The following is a 21,581-nucleotide window of genomic DNA, read 5'->3' as shown; positions in this document are numbered from 1 at the left end:
ATGTTGGAGTTCCAGTCTATTTAAATGTAAGTCTATTTTTTAAAACCAGGAAATGTCAGTGCTGATGCTGTTAGAATCAGAGGGCCCAGCTCCTGCAATTCTCCTGCTGGGCCTAAGTAGGTCAAGTGTGTCTCTCTCTCTCTCTGAATCAATGGCTCGCCTGAAATAGAACGCCAATGGATAAAGCACTTCTCTCAAGCACTGCTTAGACAAAGCCGACATTTTGATGTAATATAAAGCATAGCTAAAAAGCAACAAAGATACTAATCTACCTGTTGAAGAAAAACTGTTTTGGCAAGGATTTATGATAAAGTAAGGATATTAGTGTATTTTAAGTCAATTTCAAAAAAAAAAAACCCCAATGTATTATTAATATTAGGAAAAATAATTTAACTAAATATGTTTGGGCAAAGGAATAATATGGTCTATAAATACAGCTTAATTCACTTCTACAAAGATGTGCCTGGAATCCTGTTCTTCGTATTTAAAAATATTCTTTTATGTGATGCTTTTAAGATACCATGACTAAAGTGAAGGTGTGAGGCAAATTCAGTTCTCAAGCAGTGAGCAGAAGACATTGACCTTTCATGACCCAACGTTCGTCTGTCTACCTTATCTATTACCACTCATGGCCATGATCTTTTGATGGCCGCTCACTGAACACATTTGTTCATATCATACTCTTTCTTACCTCTATGCCTTAGCTAATCTTGTTCCCCTTAATTTTGTCTGTCCTCATCTATTGTCTGTGCTCACCTAATAAAACACCATGTAGTTACTCTGTTGATGTCTGCACAATCTTCATCACCGTTGATTGTGGGCAGGGGTTATGCTACTGGCATCACATGGGCAGAGGTGAAGGGTGCTGCCAAATAATGCACAGGTCCAATAAGGGACTCTTCAACTTGAAATGTAAATGTTGCTGATTTTGAGGAATCCTCATTTAGAATCTCTATTACAACAAAAAAGCTGAATTTATTTCAAATATTTGAAGAAGGAAGAATGTACATATTCCCTGAAAGAGTGTTTTTAGCTGTTATCATCATGAAAACTTTTTTAGAGTGATTCTCATATATAAAAGCATATCTATTGCAGTTAACACTTTAAACATAGAATAAATTCAATGACCCCAAATTTTCAGTTTTTTTTTAAAGAAAAATTCCAGAACAGCATGCTCATTTCAATTTCAGATATTTTTGAAACATGATTTGATTACTGCATCTAATATTTTTTCCCCAGAAGGAGAATGTTAGATTCCAAGAGGAGTGTATCCATAATTAATGCATTTCTGTTTGGCTAGGATCTGGATTTTCTAAAAATTTGGAGTATGGCACTATGCCTTCTTGGTCAAGGCTCATATACTAAGAGACCTATCATTAAAGCAACCTAGTTCAAAAAGTGTGTGTTCTCTAGGAACCACTCCTAACATCTTCCACCAATTTTAGTATAAGAATTGTGACATATCTGGAGTAGCTACCCCAAAGGGAGATATTCCTCTGCCATTGTTTGTCTCTCTTCTTAACTCATCTCTTTTGGAAGGTCCTTCAGTTTTCCTACTTAACAGTTATGTAAGATAAAGCCTATTACCATACACCCATAGCTCAGAAGTCAACAGAAGTCTTTATATCTTCATTAACATGGGCAGGGAACTTATTCAGCATGGACTTGAGCTATTATACAAATAACACATAGGAAAATTACATCCTGATTTTCCTGATTATAGTCTGAATGTCTGCAAGCATCCTTTCTTTAAATCCCAAGTTTGGGTAGAAATGATAGCATTACAAACACTATATAGCATAATCAGATACTCAGCAGAAAGAAAACTTAATGTAGAAAATTTATGAGAGTCAGTGCAGATTCAAATTGAAAAATTCTTAAGACATTATGTGGGCCTCCACATCTTGCATGCTTATTTGAAGATGAAAGAGGAGGATGGAAAATTTATAGCTACCCTTTAACTAGAATTCTGGTTTTTTTTTTTTTAAAGGCCTTTAAAGGCATCTAAGTGTATTCTTCTGTAAAATGGCTTCTCAGTACAGAGGAGGAAGGCACTCCCTTTCTACTGCCCCTTCCTGGATTTGATTCTTAAGCCCCTGCAGGCTACAAGGACATTGGCAGATACATAAGATTTGTTCATGAGCCACACAGAGAATGGAAAATCCCACAGACATTAAAAATTCCAAGCTAGGGTGGATGTAGAGGGTGGAGTTATTTGGGGCTGGGTGGTGGAGGGAGAGGCTAGGGTTCTGAGGCATGTTAAGGCAAAATTGCCTATCATTGTCCTTTACTTCTTACCAGTCCTGCTCACTGGGACCATGGCCTGATCTGGAGAAGGAACTAAAGTCACTATGAAGGATGAGACACCGTGAAAGAGGATGTATAGAGGTGGGGACATTTGGTTCCATTTACATGCAACCCAGCTTTCTCTCTAGAGGGAAGAAGAGAGAGCAGTGAATAAATTTGCCTCCTTCAAACACTATCATTTGAGCAAAACCGAATTATCTAAAATGTGCCAGTAGCATACAGTTTTCAATTTCTAGTTATCATGGAATGGGGAAAATGGTGAAAGAAAAGCTAAAACAATCACTCAGCGACTTACCTGACAACATAATAATAAAGTTCTTGCAATAGAAAAGAGCAAGCACACACAAATGAAATTATCTCAGTGATGCAAGACAGAAATGCAGCCCTCAAATTTAATTTGTAATCCCCAAATTTAATAACTTCCCAGTGAAATGATGATGTCACCAATACAAATGAAATATCTGGAACAAGGTGAGGACTTTGCTCTTCCATCCTTCCTTTTCCTTCATGGTAGTCTAGATTCATTTCTTTGCTTGCAAGACCTGCTATAGGAAATTTTCTGTTTAGAAACGGATTATTGAATGACAAACAGCTTGCTAATATTACTGTTGATGGGAAAGTGTTTTTTTTTTTTTAATACTTCTAGGTAGAAGAAGGCATGTCCTCTTTTCAAGAAACACCTGTTACAGGCATTTGGGCCTTGCATTGCTGTTTATTTGGTGTCTTCAGGCAAGTTTGTGACAGATATGGCACTCTATTGTCGCTTTTTTCAACAATGCATGTGTCAGCTAAAGGAGTGAGTGAATCTGGATCATACCACGTTCAATACTCTGGCCATGCATTCTTGGAATTATACTCATCCAGTCAGGCTAAGACTGTACCCTTTGAGCATTATGAGAACATCTGGATAATGACTCATGGCAAACTGCCATGTCTACAAATAAAAATCCGTATCACTTGCAACGAAGCATACATTCCAACCCCAAAAGTTTGATCAGGATTTAGAGATATTAGTATGTTTTATACTTAAATCCTTTGCTTTGAAAATAACTTTGAGGTATAAGACTTATATCTAAGACTTTTCTCTTGGGTAGTTATTCATCTCTTCAGATAAGGAATCTAGATTAATTGACATGTACTTGCTTGATATAGGTTTTCTGAAAATTCTTTAGTTTACTTAGATAACATGTATGATATGAGTCATCATATAATCTATTATTTAATCAGGAAAGCTTTTGTGTAGGAAAATGAGAAAGTAGAAGAGATGCCTGAACAGTAGTCACATATTGGGACTATCCAACATACTTTGAACATGTAGGTCATCCTGCATATGCGAATGGGCTGGGTGACATGGATAGTACTTCAGAAATGTATTTTAAATGAGAAGTATGACAGAGAATCAACAAAGTCTTAGATTAGTTTTTAAATGAAATCTAAGCTTCTGGATTCTTCTAGTTTTCTGATCAAAGAAAGACTTAGGGCTACAAAGAAATAGAGCATGTAGGATACTCCCTGTTTTTTCTGTTCTGCTTATTTACCAAACTGTGGGGAATTGCTGAAAGTATAAGAAAAGTTTTTACAAGCATTTGCATTCAGTTGGTTCATGTGAGATAAATATTAAAAAATGAAATACGGGGCTGGTGCCGCGGCTCACTAGGCTAATCCTCCGCCTGCGGTGCCGGTACCCCTGATTCTAGTCCCAGTTTGGGTGCCGATTCTGTCCTGGTTGCTCCTCTTCCAGCCAAGCTCTTTGCTGTGGCCCAGGAAGGCAGTGGAGGATGGCCCAAGTGCTTGGGCCCTGCACCTGCATGGGAGACCAGGAGGAAGCACCTGGCTTCTGGCTTGGGTTTGGCACAGTGCGCCAGCTGTCGCGGCCATTTGGGGGGTGAACCAATGGAAGGAAGACCTTTCTCTCTCTCTCTCTCTCTCTCACTGTCTATCTCTGCCTGCCCCCCCCCAAAAAAAAGAAAAAGAAAAGAAATATGGGGCAGAATAAACATATTCTCATTTATATGCTACTCATTTTGGTTGCCAAAGTGAAAGTAAGATTTTAATCTGGTTATTTTCATTGCCGTTATCCAATCCTGGTGTTGCGAACAAACTCTCACTCCATTTTCCTATTTCTTTTCATAGGATTTAAAATACTAGAGGTGTATCATTGATTTTAAAACACCTTCAGAACTTAACGCCGCACTTATTACAAACTTCATAATCTTGGAATTCTTAGCACCATTAGGACATAATGATGAGCATGTAAAGAATGTATGGAGTTTTACTTGCTTTTCTATTTTGTTAAACTTATTAGGCAGTTGTTTGGTATTGTTTGATTGACATATGATGCCAGAAGTTAAGCAATTTCTCTTTACCTTTAGTCAGAAGCTATTGGCATTGATGAAACCCATGATGATAATCCTAACCAGAATTTGAATTGGTCATATTACCTCATCACGCTTTAGAAAAATTGTTCTCTATTCAGGGCTTGGTGATTTCCACTGACTGTTTTCACAGATGGCAACTATCTGCATTTAGTAACTTCTCATCTCTGTACTGGATCCTCATCATTTCTAAGGCATTCCAAATGGCAATTAATGAATTCAATTTTGACTAAAATTCAACCACATGTGGTACTATAATTGCAAATATCCTAATAGAGGTGATAATACATGAACAGACATCTTTATAAACAGTTAAATTTGCACATATTCAGGCTGTATCCTTAAAGCATAGCTCATGCTCTAGGAGCTGGAAAATTACTTTCATTTAATTGTTCAATGAATACCTGATTTCACAAACATTAAAATTTTCATGAGATATGCCCATAAATTGAGAAAATGCCATAATATACTTGGCTGCTTAGTATTGCACAGAGAGTAAAAGGCCATTAAATGACCAAATGGCAAGAATTTACATAGTAACAGAATAAACAAGGTAGTGGAACAAGCCTTCACTCATACTTTGGTTGTTTTCATTCTGTTTTATAGAACTCAGAACAATTTCAAGTAGTTAAGCATATTTATTTTTAAGAAACCTGGCTATACCAATGGTTAGTAGTATCTGACTCTGTGTGATAACCACATGAGAAATAGAAGAATAGGTTTAAGAAACAGCTAGTCCCTGTCGGGGCGCCGGATTCTGTCCCGGTTGCCCCTCTTCCAGGCCAGCTCTCTGCTGTGACCAGGGAGTGCAGTGGAGGATGGCCCAAGTGCTTGGGCCCTGCACCCCATGGGAGACCAGGAGAAGCACCTGGCTCCTGCCATTGGATCAGCGCGGTGCGCCGGCCGCAGCGGCCATTGGAGGGTGAACCAACGGAAAAGGAAGACCTTTCTCTCTGTCTCTCTCTCTCTCACTGTCCACTCTGCCTGTCAAAAAAATTAAAAAATTTAAAAAAAAACTAGCAACCTGTGAATTGCAAGCAGGAATGGTACCTATGTCCAGGGATATGATGCAGAATATGACTGAGCCCTGCGATCTTACTGATGAGAAAGATGGGTAAATCTGCTCAGCAGCATCATCCTGTCCCTCTCATATCTGATGACATCAGTGAGGGTCTCTCACTGTCCTTAAAGGACTCCCCACACAGTCAACTTTTAGGGGTTATATCTGGGGCTTGCTCCCTTTTTGCATAGCCTGTGTGTTGGATTCTGCAAGACCATCTATACCTGCTATCTATCTGAACGCTTTACAAACAGAATGGCATTTGGGCTGCTTGGCTCGGATCCTCTTTCCGTGATTATGACAACAGAGTTGCTACTGGAGAACTACCGTGAGTTTCTTGTTTGTAATTGAGTAGGAGGTGGCACCTGCTGGGCAGGACAGCTCAGGGACAGTGAGGGTGAGGAGGCACTCCCCCGCATTTCTGTTTCTAATGAGTCTTTCTCATGCAACAGAACCAATCTGAGTATGCTGTTCTCGACTCCTTGTGATGCTTAACTAGTATTACCTGGATGTTTCAACAGGGGCCAACTCAGTGTTAGCAAAAACTAACAAACAAAAAACCCCCTATGTATTTAAAAACCAATTATCTCTTTAAGCAATCATGTGACATCTATCACTTTGGAATTTAAGTGCTCCTGCATACCAAGAACAGACTGAAATAGATCAAGTCTGAATATACCAAGAGCAGGCACATTAGGGTAAAGATGTCCTGCGATAGTTCCAGTGTTGTAACCTGCTTCCTAATATCCTACTCCGTTTCAAAAAAGAGCAACTTTCAGGCAGCTTGTGATTTCAGAGAGGACAATGTGTGTGTGTGTGTGTGTGTGTGTGTGCACCCATGCTTTTGGATAAAGGTGGAGTTGAACAGTGAGCTTATCTGAATACATTTAAAATGAATCAACAATATCTTTGCATCTAAAAGTGAAAGAAAAATAAAGCAAAAAAAGAAAATCAAGGACTTCACACTTAACGAGGGTGATCAGTTATTCAGCAGCTTTTCTAGAAAGACTAGGCTGAGCGAATGGTGTTGGAGACAGCACAATCAGTAGGGACTGGAGGAAATTTAGGGTTATGTTGAAAGGAGGTCTTCATGTTGTAGCTTAAATTTGCCTTCTGAACCACAGCATATGGAGGGCTCAGAATTCTGGGAAATCATAAAAGCATGAATAGGAACATCCCTGAAATGAGTACTCTAGGTCATTATTCTTTTTGAATGTTATATACTAAAGGTTTTCACAGTTGGAAAAGCAACTAGCATGTTTTCATTGGACTCACCATGGCTGTCTTTCATTGTCTGGTTGTGTACCCAGTTGAATACTTTCTTCACAAGTTTTTTGTTTATGTTGCAGCAAATCATGCTGCCTCTCCACACCTGTAGAGTCCATTTACCACCTCCATTTTTACAGATGAATAGGACCACACCTGTGGAGTCAGCAATTAAAAATTGAGAAAAATAGTAATGAGCACCCAAGACCTGACTTTGTGTACTTTGGCCTTGCTTACTGTATTGGACCCTTTACAGTCTTAACATTTCCAAGATCTGGAAAACTGTGATATCTAAGTCTATAAAAGCTTGAAAGAAGAAGTTTCTAGTTTATCTTTAGAGATTTATGGCCGATTAAGAATGACCAAGGCCAGATGTGTTTTATTTGCCCCCAGAACATTGCTTTATTACTGCCATCTACATCATGGTGCTTTTGTATTTTAGGTCCCTCTGGCCATAATTTTTTTCTGTTTCCCCCTTTCTTTGCTTTGTTCTTTTCCCTAAATTAAACCTAGATATGACCTACACTTATGAGAACAGGAAGATGAGGAAAAGGAAATGCCTTTGATGCTTTTTCCTTGGAAAGTCTCTTTGGAGTTAAGCTCTTATTCCACTGGGAGTAAGAGTCTCCTTGGGAAGGCTGATCTACAGGGTAGCATCTACTAGATTTTCTGGCAGTTGCTCAACAGGCCACATAATTGTGCTGCAAATCAATATGTCGTGTCCCTAATGTAGAAAAGCTCACAGCATGGGATAGAAGTTCCAGTGAGGAAATGGGCTCTCCAGGGAAATGAAGCTGAACAAGCCTACCGAGAAGGCTGGGTGGGAATGGCAGGGGAGCTGCTTTTCTGCTGTGGGTGGTAATGACTGTAGGCCTTGGATCAGGCTTCTCTGAAGGGGGAGGTGAGGTGCCTGGATGTGAACACACTTGTCCAGCTGTTCCATGCTTGTCCACTCAGAGATTGCCTTTGGTTTGAAGGTTTTATACTGAATGCTGTAAACTCTTATTCCCTCTATTACTTTCAAGAGCCATCATCTTATGTTTCCTCCAGGGTAGCATCACTTGCTCTCTTGGCATGATTATCTACATTTCACACTGATTCTAAACTGAAAATAGGAACTGCTTCAGGCGGTATTTCTTCAAAAAGGCCTCTTTTAAGCTTTCAATATTTCTCAACATTTATTTGTTTTTCCATGGGTATCCATAGCACTCAGAGAATAAAGACAGTTGTATATGTGTGTGCCAGTTGGTGATATCTAATTAGAATATAGAATCATTTTGAGAACACTTATTCTATTAGTATGCTCTCTGCTTTGATTTATTTATTAATTTTCAGTTAATTTATTGACTTTACTAGCTCCCAACACACTCATAAGTAAAATGGGAAGAATTATCAGCATTGTTCTTATTGGGAGAAAGCTATGTAAGTTAGATATTGCAGAGAATCTGCAAAGGATAATCAAATAGAGGTTATAAAATGTCTCAGAGATCTTTTAAAAATTACAAACAAAATGATATCATGGAAAAACTGAGGAGCGGGAAGCAATTTATTTAGAGGACTCAGTATACTTCTCCAAATTATAGCTTCTCAAAGGTCACAGTGGAATTTAACAGACTTGTCTCAGATACTAATGCATCACATTCATGCAGGGCTGGCTGGGTTTCTAGCTGGAAAAGCGTTTGTACATCTTCCACTTCTAAAGAGCAGTAGTTGGAAGCCAATCCCATGAGTATATGAAGACAAGTTCTACCGGAATGGGCATTGTTGTGATAGCCTACATAAATTATATCCTAACAGGTGAAGGGGCCAGTCATCGACAGCCACAAAACAAAGACGCATCAATTCACAGGATCATGTGGGTTCACAGAACTTTGCAAAGGGCTGCTCTGGTGGAGGTTTTAATGTTGTCTCATGGGGGCTGATACTGGCAATCTTCTTCATGTTGGTGCTATTCATATAAGACACTGAAGGTTAAGCTATTACAAAATGACATCCTAAAGAGGGTGCATTCCTAAGGTTGGAACCTGTTTCATAGGGGATTACATGGCTTACATGGGATTCAGTAATAAAAGGAAGGAGTGTTAGATCATAATTTTCCTCTTACCAAGGAGCAGTATCTGATAGAAGTGGAATTTACATTCTTTATCTGCCATTATGATGTGAACCTGAGCAAGGCCCTGAACATCTATGAACTTCAATTTTTCTTTCTTATAAAAGTCATGACAAAATTTTCACATAGTCTTAGATTTAGAAGTTTTGAATCCATGATATGCGGTAAATGTCAAATAGTATTTTTAAAGGAACTTATATTATCACTTATTTTTAAGTGATTTCTGTGAACTTGATTTCACAAATATGTACTGAGTATTTTAACTGCAATGAGGTATTCTGGATAGTGGAAACAAAGATGAATAAGACACAGATCATGGTTTTCAGGAATTTACAATCCAGTACAGTGATAGAATGATGCACATACTTGATATGATTGGTTCCAAAAATGAAGCACAAAGTTATACTGGAACATGGAACAGGGAGCAATTAATTCTGATGATTGGGGTTAGAGAAGGCTTTTTGAAGAGGCGCCATTTACAATGATGCATGAATAATGGGTTTTTATTTTACCCTAGTTGAGTTTGTCAGCCCAATTTATTCCTGATCAGTTTGTCATGATAATTATGATGGTAATGAATGTCACGTCCTGGACTCATTTGGGAAAAGAGATAGAAATTGTATCCTTTCTTCCATATATTTTATCTACTTCATCACTATAGACTTGATTGATAATCTTAAAAGTAATGTGGGCTTGAAAAGACAAGGTCATGTGCAAAACCATTTCTGGGAATAAAAGAAATGACAAGAAAAATTTCCTGATTCACCCTGCTCCAAAATTTACCATTACCTTTCTACATTTCTAATAGTTTAAAAACTTAAAAACATCTTAAAAACATCAATTAAAAGAGATGTTTTAAGTAATAAATTAATGAAATTAATTAATAAATTAATGAAAGGCATGGTAGTAAATGATAGCTAATATTTACGGAGTACTTTTTGCCAGCTCTTCTTCTGTGCACTTTAAATAATTAATTTACTTAATCCTCACAACAGTCCTGTGAATTAGATACAGATGGAACATTTCTAATCCAGAAATCTAATATCTGAAATGCTTTGGCATCCACAACCTTTTGAGTACATGATGCTTGGAGCATTTGGGGTTTTGAATTTTCATATTAGGGATGTCTAACTGGTAATGTCTATGTGAATATTCCAAAACCTGAAAAACTGATATCTGAAATATTTCTGGATTCAAGCATTTTGGGTAAATGACACCCAACCCCTATTATTATGATGCTTACTTCACGGTAGGCATGAAAAACTTCAATAACTTTTCCCAATATCAACACATCCAAGAAGAAAGAATTTCAGCTTGAAAATTGGGAGACCAAGTCTTAATTTCAAATCTTCTCACTATCTGTGAGCCCTTGGACAGGGTCACTCCCATTTGCAGAGGGAGTAATTAATGAAATTATTTGACTTTTCTAATTATGCTAAAACATTTATAATCTTTGAAATAAATGCTGTTATATGTTTCCTAATATTTTCACATTTGTGGACTCTAATATTTTAATTTAAAAAGCTCTTCAACTTGCCTTGCTTTCATGTGTGGCAAAATTAAGGACATCAATTCAAAGGTAGTTTTCCGTCAGGAAAAACTTCATGTTATCTTAAGATGGGAAATGGTGGAAGAAGGATGACATAAAGAATATTCTTGTAGCAAAATACATGAAAGTCATATTTATCAACTGCTTTCTTTCATCTCTGCTTCGTGGGTCTTTATGTTTCCTCTTGTTTCAGTGTGGTCCCTTGGATAGGTTTTTATTCCTTATGCATTTGAATTTAGATATAGAATATCAGTTAACATAGAACAGAACAATGTGGCTATAACTTTTATATTTAACTCCCCCCTTTTTTAAAAAAAAATAGGTCTCTATCAGCATGGTGTCTTAAGTAGACAAATTAAGCAATAGTATGTTATTACCTGTAAGAATGAGCCATCAAAACAAAAATCTGTAGGGGGCCAAGAAAGATGAACACATAATTAGGTAACACTAAACAAGTGCTTGAGTCAAAATGCTGGTCTCTCTTCTAGTCACAGGCAGAAAGCTTCCCTTCAATGAACTAGGGAGGAAGAGGACAAGGTCACAGAGACTCTGGCTGCTGCTCATCTGGAATCTAGCCTTCCTGCAGGTGGGGCTGGCTGGGCAGAAGGCCTCTGGCTTCCTCTTCAGACTATGTTGTCAAAAAAGAAGCCCAGGGAATTGAAGGGTCAGAATCTCACTCGGTGTGACCCCAGAGAAGACTTTTTGGGGCTCACTCTGTGAGATGTCAAGCCCATCGAGGAGACAGGATTCTTTCCCACCAAACTTTAGAATAGGGCATTGTTTGAAAGCAAAAGGTTGGATGTGTCCCCAGCACAAATATATGAGATTTGGAGAAGAAATATACAAATCCCATGGGTTGTGATTTCTTGCCAGTGTGTTCTCTTGCAAAGCTCTCATTTTTCTTAGCTTTATCTAGCCATCACTTCTTGACCAGCATAGGAACATTAAGACAAATCCTTGAACTCTTATGTTTGGGTGAACCATCTTCTTCTGGTCCTGCCCTTAGAATATGATTCTCCTTTAAACAATCCAAGATAAAAGGATAGAAGTCACAGTACTTTCTGATTTCCTTGATTCTATTGCTTTGGTTCCAAAATGTCTGTTTCCTTAAGATCACATATAAATCATTTGTATTTTTTCAGGCTCTCCTACTTCTCAGATTGCTTTGAATTGTCAGAACAACTATCCCTTATCCTTATTATTTGCTCCTGCTGTATCTTCAGACCTAGAACACTTTAAATTTTTTGCTTCTTAATCCAGGTTATATTCCATTCCTCACTACTGCAATACTGGGGAGGGTTTCTGTTGTATGCACCTGGTTCCAATTGGTAGCTGCTTGTATATTTGGGGTGAGAGGCAGATGAGGAATGCTGTCATTGAGATATCCACAGTCACTTCATGAACTCATAAAGTGCCTCTGATCTTATATGGCCGGTTGTAAGTTTCCACTCCTGCTGACAAGTGCTGCTTGCATATGCACAATATCTCTGGGCTGTGGTCACGTCTGTAATGAAGGTGGAAGTAGGACCAACCTAACTGCGGGGCCACTACAGTGCTGGAGTCCAGTACCAATTAAATGTTTCATGCCTTGGTGGAGGGAGGAGGGAATAAGTCATTCTTCAAGTCCCTCAGAATCTAACACCCTCCTTCTATACCCTAGTGTGGATGTTCTGAAAACCTTGGCTACAGCCACCCTATCTGCATCTACTCCACTTTGACCTTAGTATTGTAAAATCTCCCCAGAAATCAAAATGTCAGGTAAGCTACCCCAATTAGTCCTCCCTTCAAATTTTAGTTAGTTGTACTCTTTCATTTCAGGTCAAGTTTCTGTCACTGCTACTCTCTCCCCATTTAAAAAAATGTTAACTTTCCTGAAAATTAAAGGAATAGATTAGGAGATGATAGTGAACTATATTTTCAAACTTTGAACATGGAGATATAATGGTAATTAAAAACCGGGATTAATATATTAATTCAAGAAGCCAAAAGTTATCTAAAAACAGATGTCAAAGATTTATGCAGCCTGCAAATGTATGTCTGATTAAATTTTACTTTATCCAGTTTTGCTTATTTTGAGCTGCATGGCAATCTGCTGTGTATTACACACTTGTAGGAGTCTTTAAGACTCCATACTTCATTCCTCCATTTAAATGTGCCTTGAACAGAGCAAGCAAATGTCAACTTCTTTGAGCTTTGCCATATTTTCAACCAATAAGTGAACAACCTGTGAACTAATCATTAATGCCCAGTGGAAGTCAGACTAACTCCTTAAGTGCTGAAGAGCCGAAGGATGGTACCTTGACCTAAATAACAGTGTAATTGTCTATTCCTAATTATCTATTTAGACACAGTCTGTGTGTAAAGTTCTTACCAACTCTAAGAATTCAAAAGTGTGCTTGTTTGTTAAGTTGTCTCACCCCTCTTAATACCTCCCTCCTGCTGAATGGTACTCCCATCCATAGGTACACTTCTAATTTCCAAGAAATTTATACAACAATTGTTTTAGCTAGAAAATAAAAATAAATTATTTAGGTGCCATTTTTTCTGGCTTCCCTTGTATTGTAACTGCTGCTTTTCAAGAACTAATTCTAGGCACACAAGAGTGCTACTTACAACTTTCATTGAGTTCCTATTAGATACCAGGCACTGTTTTTAATTTAAATTTAATTTAAATGATTGCATGAACTTATTTAACTCTCCCAACACACTGACTGACGTTGTTGCTATCATCACCTGCATTTTACAAAATGAAAAGTCGAGGCTTAGAGAAATTGAGGAACTTGCTACAAATCACAGTTTAGTCGCTCTGGTAGAGCCAAGTGTTCAACTCTTTCTACTACAATTATCAAAAGCACCAGAAATACTGTGAGTTACTATGACATGCATACCCACAAATATGTGAAGGCTTAAATGTAATTGATATTTATTTCTTGCTTAATATAATCAAAGGCAGAAGTTCCTGGTTCATGGGTAGCTTCCATAACAAGGTAATTTCAAGGACTAAGTTTTTTTTTTAAATTTTTTATTTCTTTCTTTCTTTTTTTTCTGATAGGCAGAGTTAGACAGTGAGAGAGAGACAGAGAGAAAGGTCTTCCTTCTGTTGGTTCACCCCCAAAATGGCTGCTAAAGCCAGCGCGCTGCGCCTATCTGAAGCCAGGAGTCAGGTGATTCCTCCTGGTCTCCCATGCAGGTACAGGGCCCAAGCACCTGGGTCATCCTCCACTGCCCTCCCAGGTCACAGCAGATAGCTGGACTGGAAGAGGAGCAACTGGGACAGAATCCGGTGCCCCAACAGGGACTAGAACCCGGAGCACCTGCGCCACAGGCGGAGGATTAGCCTAGTGAGCCGCGGCGCCGGCCAAGGACTAAGTTTTTTCCATCCATGGCTTTGCCACTCCCTAAGGACTCATTCTTACCAGGAGAAGGGGAAAGAATCAGGGAGAGAAAAATGTGAGAGATATACATGGAACAAGCCTAGAAGTGGGACAGTCAGTCACTGGGCTTCCTTGAAGAGGAAGCTGGAAAGTTCAGTCTGGCCCTGAGTCCAAAGAGCACAAAGAGTAAATCCTGAAGAATAGACTAGTTGTCGTTGCTACAATTTCATTATTAGTCCACTAGGTAGTGGCGAAATGCCTGTGTGATGAGGTGTGAGGAAATAAAGACGTAGAAAATGGTGTCCTGCACTTTAAGAAGTCATAATTTAACTTTGGAAGAAAAAAATTAGAATAAAAAGTGAAATAATGCGACAGGGTGGTTTTAAGTGGGAATCAACATTATTATAGAAATTCAGAGGATGGGAAATGATTCTGGCCAGAACTATACAGGATTTGGGCTATATTTTGAAGGACAGGGCAAGGACCCTTTGGTGCCTGATAGAAAGACAGAATAATATTAAAGCGCAGGAAAATTCCACGCTTGAATGAAAGGTCTCAAATTCAAACTTCACCTACATCACAATTTTGTCTGTATGTGTCTATCAGTGTCTTTGTCTCATGGTGGATGCAATATTCTATGAGTTGCAGATATGTTCCTTGCTTCTGTGGAAAATTCTCCTGGTTCCCCAATTATACTCCCAGTTGACCTTGGTCATCTGATTTTGTAATAGGTTTTGTTCTTATAGCATTGTAAATGAAATGGATGACTGGCCAAAGATAGGAGTATGAAGGGCTTTTGGCAAAGTATTGCAAATATTTCAGGCAACTGGATTATATATTGCCCCGAACTACTTGTTATTTTCCTTGACCTGGGGTCTTGGTTATGTCTTGCACAGAACCATGCAATTCCTCTGTGGACAGAAATAGCTTTATCACTTTCTGAAATTGTCTATTTTTGCCCCAGTATATAGTTTTTGTATGAAAGTATCTAATTACCTCCTTACTTTATCCTGAGAAGTGAGAAAAATGCCAAGAGCCTCAAATGTACAAATTCCCTAAAGGGCTTTTCACTGGTGACTCAGATAGGCTGCATTTCTTAGCAGATAAGTGGAGGAAAATAGTCACTGAATCAAGAAATACCATGGAACCCTTTTTTAACCTATGAGCAAGTTCACTGACACAAGTAGGCATCATCACCCAATGTCACAGGCACAGGACAGGGAAGGCAAGTGTGGTCATTTCTTAAACATGCTATTGGGTGAGAAGAGATGGGAAAGATTGGAAGTAGTGGGCAGTGAAGGAATGAATGAAATCCTGAGCTATTTGATGTATCTTGTAGTACTTCCTTTGGCTCTGCTTAGATATAGTCAGGAAGGTGAAATATGGAGGTCGTGTCAGCAAGGTCCACATTTGTGCCTTTGACTTGATCAGTGTCCTAGTCCAGCACCTTCTATGAAGGGGAAGAATCTCCTTGTTATTAGCTGTTTCTACTCTTCTTGGTATTTAGCATCACATCAGTAATTTCAGCAAACACTCTTTACACCATTGAGAACTGATGCGGGCTCGACCTCAGAGATAAGACTGATGGCTCTATTTCTGAGTGAAAATTGATTTGAGGATATTAGAACTCCACATTGTGGATGTGAGGTTAGATCACCACTTCTAAGGAGTTTTCTTGAAAAGCAATGATCCATGGACTCTACTTTTGCCAGAACAAAGACTTCAGATTAACTGGAACTCTGAACATGGGAAGATTCAGGACAAGACAAATAGAGTATGTGTAAATGCATAGTAAGCTGGGCCCTTGTGCCACAGTCACATTGGAGTAGCTGCCAAAGACACTCCTTTGACAAATATTTATTATTAACTGAACTACTATTATGCATAAGGTCTCAGTATATAGTGCTTTGCCAATAGAAGCATCAATATTCATGGTGCACGAGCCTCTTTGGGAAAGGCAGAAAGAACTAGTAAACAGACAAATGCAACCCTTACACAACAACTTGTGTTAAAGGCCATGAACAGAAAGCACAGGGCACTGATGAGACCTACTGAGGATGAACTGACTCAGTGAAAAAAGTTCTCTGTAGAAGAGGATATTGACATGGGGCCCTGTCGAATGGAACAGAAAACTGGAAGTCACCACGAAAGAGAAAGGAAGGGCTCTGGAAGGTGGAGTTCCAGGCAGGGATTATTTTAAAAATACTGGATAACTAGAAAGGTACACAACCAGTGCCACGGTGCTGGAACAGCATTGTCGATGTTGTTTTATCTGTCAGGGTAGCTAGACTCCAGTCTAGGTATTGCTGGGAAGGTATTTTATAGATGTGATATGTTCACATTTAGTTGACTTTAAGTTATGGAGATCATCCTACAAATCTCAGTTAAAAGATTTTACGAGCAGAATGGAAGAGCAGCGACAGCAGAGATTCTGCTCGGAACTGCTGCTTCAACTTGAGCCTGAGACAGCCTGGTCTTCCTTATCTATAGATTTGCAGCTTGCCTTGCCAGCTCTCATGATGTGTAAGCCAACTTCTTGCAGTAAAACTCTTAATATAGTCATGGGTCTCTTAACCATGACAATGCATTGCAAGAAATGTATCATTTGAGATTTTGTCATTGTGTGAATGTTATAGCATGTACCTATAATAAATCTAGATGGTATAGCCTGCTACAAACCTGGGCTGTGTGGTATAGCTTATTGCTCTGGGTTATAAACCTGTACAGCATGTTACCATACTAACCACTTTAGATGATTGTAACACACTGGCTAACATTTTTATATCTAAACATAAAAAATGTACAGTAAAAACAATGGAAACAGGAATTTTTCAGCTCCATAATATGACAGCATCATTTTGTGGGACAAGTGTTACAAATGTGCCCTGTGGTGACCAAAATGTTTTTATAAGGGGCTTCAGAAAGTTCATGGAATATTCACACTATCTTCTAATTCTATTTTCCATAAATATTTATTCATTTATTTATTTTCAATGAAAGCAAAGAGCTCCCATCTGCTGGTTCACTACCAAAATGCCTGCCACAGCAGGGGCTGGGTCAAGGCCAGGTTGGGAGTTGGGAGTTGGGAACAGTATCCAGATTTCCTATATGAATGACAACAGCCACATTACCTTAGCCATCATTACTGCCTTCCTGGGTCTGCATTAGCAGGAAGCAGGAGTCAGGAGCCAGAGCCAGGATAAAACCTAGGTACTCCATATTAGTATCTTAACACCTAGATTAAAGGCTTGCTCCAATTTTTCCATAAACTTTTTGAAACCTTCTTGTATATATCTTTTAATGGTTTTGCCTTTGTGATGGAAACCTGGCTGACACAGTATTCTACAAGGAAAAGACATTCCTTTCAGCTAAATTCGGTGGAGGTCCAGTAGATCCTAGGAAAGGACAAAGATGAATGGATATAGGAGTGTCTAGGAGCATGGGATTATACCCTTTTACAATGGAGTGGGAGAATATTTCATAACCCGTACCATTGCAGAGGAATAGACTGGGTGAATATTAGCTCAGTTTCAAGAAGGAAGGAAGAGGCCAGCACCGCGGCTCACTTCGCTAATCCTCTGCCTGTCGCGCCAGCACCCTGGGGTTCTAGTCCCAGTTGGGGAGCTGGATTCTGTCCCGGTTGCTCCTCTTCCAGTCCAGCTATCTGCAGTGGCCCAGGAAGGCAGTGGAGGATGGTCCAAGTGCTTGGGCCCTACATCTGCATGGGAGACCAGGAGGAAGCACCTGGATCCTGGCTTCGGATTGGTGCAGCGCGCTGGCGGTAGCGGCCATTTTAGGGGTGAACCAACGGAAAAAGGAAGACCTCTCTCTCTCAGTGTCTAACTCTGACTGTAAAAAAAAAAAAAAAAAAAAAAAAGAAGGAAGAGAGGATGTGGAAATCCTGAGGACTGAAAGTATTTGCAATATTCAGAGGATGAAAATGAGAACAGAGAACCTAGTGGACAAGAGGAAGAGTAGAATGAAATGAAGGGAAGACAGGGTCAGGAGATGTAGATGTAATAGTACACAGAGTTTTATTTAAAAGTTCACTGAAACTTTTTAAACAGGAGTGGCTACTATGTGGAAAATAGACTAGCCTGGGCTTTGTCCTGAGCATATGTAGTGGCTTAGACAAGAGATGACATTTGGCACGGTGGTTAAGATGTTGCTTGGGTTGCTGCGATCCCATATTGGAGTTCCTGCTTCAAGTCCTGGCTCCATTGCTTCTAATTCAGCTTTCTAGTAATATGTACCCTGGGAGACAGCAGAAAACGCTCAAGTACTGGGTTCTCAGAGACTCAGGTTCTCTTGAGACTTGGATTGCACTCTGGACTTCTGCCTTTGACATGGCTCAACTTTGATTATTTTGATTATTATTATGGAAGATTCATTCTCCCTCCCTGTTTTTTAATGTAAAATAAAAGTAAATTTAATGCAGAGAGACAGATGATTTCAATGGATGGAAAAGTAATGCTAGTACTTGTTGATAAGATGAAATGAGGGATTGAAGAATAAAGCTCATGTCCCCCATTCAACAGTGGGTGATAGAACAATGCTTGTTCTGATCATGGAGAAGTTTTTGTAGTCATGGTTGCTAAATCCACCGAATAGTAGGAGGAGCTGGCTGTGTTGTTTGGGTTTGAGGGTGTGGCACAATCGGCTCTTGGACTGTGACATCAGACAAATGGGGATGATGGGACAGTGATTGCAACCCCCCTTCATATTTTCACTGACTCTCACCCACGCCCAATCTCTGTTTCCCTAACCCATTTCCTCTGCCTCGCATGCAAAGTGGTTGTTTCCCTGTTGTGAAGGAGTGTGCTGCAGATATGACTGCTGAGCTTCTTTCATGTGATGGAATGTTTGAGACACGAAAGTTATTCTTGGACAACTACAGAAACACTGGATCGGGCCCATGAAATGTGTTTGGTTCATCTTGATAGGATCTATCTTCTTGCTGACTCTCATTCAGATGGATACTGTGCTGGGGTTTTAAATAAACCTTGACTAATTATCAAAAAGGATTAGACATGCATAGTTACTTCACGGGGACTGTGTTTAGAAAACAAAAAGGAAGCCAGCAGGGCGAGAGGATCTGTTGGTGCTTTGGTGTAGTCTCAACTGTTGAATGTCATGGGTTGAATTGTGTTTTTTCCAAAAAAGGTGTATTGGGATTCTAATCCTCATTCAGTACTTCAGAATGTGACCTTATTTGCAGAGGTGATCAAATTAAATAAGATCATTAAGGTGGGCCTACTCCAAAATCACTGATACTTAGCTTTGTCCTTACAGGAAGGGGAGATTTGACACAGAGACAAACAGGCAGTGGAAGTAAGATGTGAAGAAATGTGGAAGACTGTGTCTACAAATCAAGGAGAGAGGCCCAGAACTGTTCTTTCCCCTGCACCTCTAGAAGGAACCAATCTTGGTGACACCTTGATCTTGGACTTCTGGCTTTCAGAATTGTGAGTCAATAACTTTATGTGTTTAAGCCATGACATACTTTCTTAAAGTAGATCTAGCAAACATATATTAAATCTGCGTACTGAAAATTCTCAGGAGTGGGTGTTTATCCTTGTGGTTAGGATATTCATATCCCACCTCAGAATGACTAGGTTTGACTCTCTGTTCCAGCACTTGACTCCAGATTCCCACCAACGCAGATCCTTGGAGGCAGAGGTGATGGTTGAAGTAACTGGATTCCTGCCTCCGAGATGGGAGACCAGGATTGTGTGCTAGGGTCCTGGGTCTGGCCCCAGTCCAGCCCAGCTGTGGTGGGCATTTAGGGGAGTGAAACATCAGGTGGGAACTCTCTGCATTAGTCTGTTGGTCTCTTCTGTCTCTTTTTCTTTCTGTGTCTCTCAAATTCTAAAAAAAACCCGATACATAGATATGTATATAAGCAGGTTAGTACTTGGCTAAATCGAATTTACCCTCCTTAGCCTAGAATATTTAGATCACTACTAATTTAGATAAGAAATCAATTCATAAAAAAAAGAAATCAATTCATATAGTATCATATTATGAAATGAATCTAAATAATCAACTCTCTAATTCTTGTAAAAGATTTACATATCAATGTCTATTTGCCATTTGTGACCTGTCAATGCAGATTGAGTACCCCTTAACTGAAGGGATCCTGAAATGATTTGGATTTTGGATTTTGTTGGATTTTGGAGTATTTCCATATACATAATGAGATACCTTGGAGATGAGACCCATAGCTAAACATATATATATATATATATATATATATTTGTTTTATAGACACTTTATATACATAGCCTGAGGGCAATTTCATGCACCATTTTAATATTTTTGTGCATGAAAATTTCACTTGTGGTGTCACGTTTGGCATTTTGCAAATTTTTTTTCAGATTTTTAGACCACTGATGCTCAACTTGTATATAGATTTTGTATGCCAACCAGAGCAATATAAATCTTTCATATTGTTTTGAGGAACTTATTGTGAAATTATTACATAATCATTATAAAATTGAGTACAATTCTGGATTTCCTATACTGCCATACAGAATAATTTTGGTAACAATGTTATACTGCCTTAGTATTTATTACCTATGATGGATTGTCTTTGGTTAGGCAACTGTCTTCTCTGCTCCTCTTTCTCATCACTCTTTGATATAGCATCCTATAGTTGCTAAGAGCTCAGTCTTGGGGATTCTCCATTATTCATTATCCATGTGATTTTATGGAAATTCTTTACCCTCTTGGTGACTCAGTCTCTCTGTAGGGTTGCTATGAAGAAAAATAAATAAATGCAATATTCTTATAACAATGTCTTATGCATGAATAAACATCAGGTAAATGTTATCTATCATTGTTGCTATGAGCCAAGTACTATTCTAAGGTCTTTGCAATTCTAATGAATGGTACAAATAGAAGACTCACTTATAGATAAGGAAGCTGAGGCATCAGATAAGCCCAATAACAAGTCAGTGAGAGACACGGGAATCAAACTGGTAGGTCCTGCTCATGGGATGTTCTAATAAAAGTCAGTTACAAGAATACTTAAAAAGTTTGTTCCTTGAAATCTTGGAACTTATTACTTCTACCTGACTGTGTTTCTCATACCTGCTATCCCACTGGAAAATGGAATTAAAAGATAAGTTTATATTGGTGCAAAAATTTTGAAATCCTTATGTTCTTCATAATACATGTTTCCCATGAACTTTTTGAAATTCTCTTGTTTTTATCATATTCATTCATTTATTCATTCATATTTACTATCCAAAATTAATTGTAGAATTATTTTTATAGTTCTAAAATGTATTGTTTGAATTTTTATTGAAATAGATAAATTCATAAATCAGATTGGAGAATATTGATAGCACAATGATTATATTTTTCCAAAATTGTTTTCTAGTTTTCTTTATTCAAGTCATGTTTATCACTTACTAAATTTATTACTAAATGTTTTATATGTACATAATTTTGAATACCAATCTTTCCCTTTTATTCTTGCTCTTTGTTTTTCCTTGATAAAGAATTAAGCTGAGGGGGTCTGCATTGTGGCATAGTG

The 21,581-nt window shown here is 38.7% G+C and overlaps 1 pseudogene; it reads right to left on the bottom strand.

Moving 5' to 3' along the window:
* Positions 1-21,581, bottom strand: part of LOC100350254 (adenylosuccinate synthetase isozyme 2-like) — a 50,876-nt pseudogene that overhangs the window by 18,747 nt on the left and 10,548 nt on the right.

The sequence above is a fragment of the Oryctolagus cuniculus genome, chromosome 14 (genome assembly GCF_964237555.1).
Source record: "Oryctolagus cuniculus chromosome 14, mOryCun1.1, whole genome shotgun sequence".
Taxonomy (NCBI): Eukaryota; Metazoa; Chordata; class Mammalia; order Lagomorpha; family Leporidae; genus Oryctolagus; species Oryctolagus cuniculus.
This window is presented reverse-complemented; position numbering and strand designations above follow the sequence as displayed.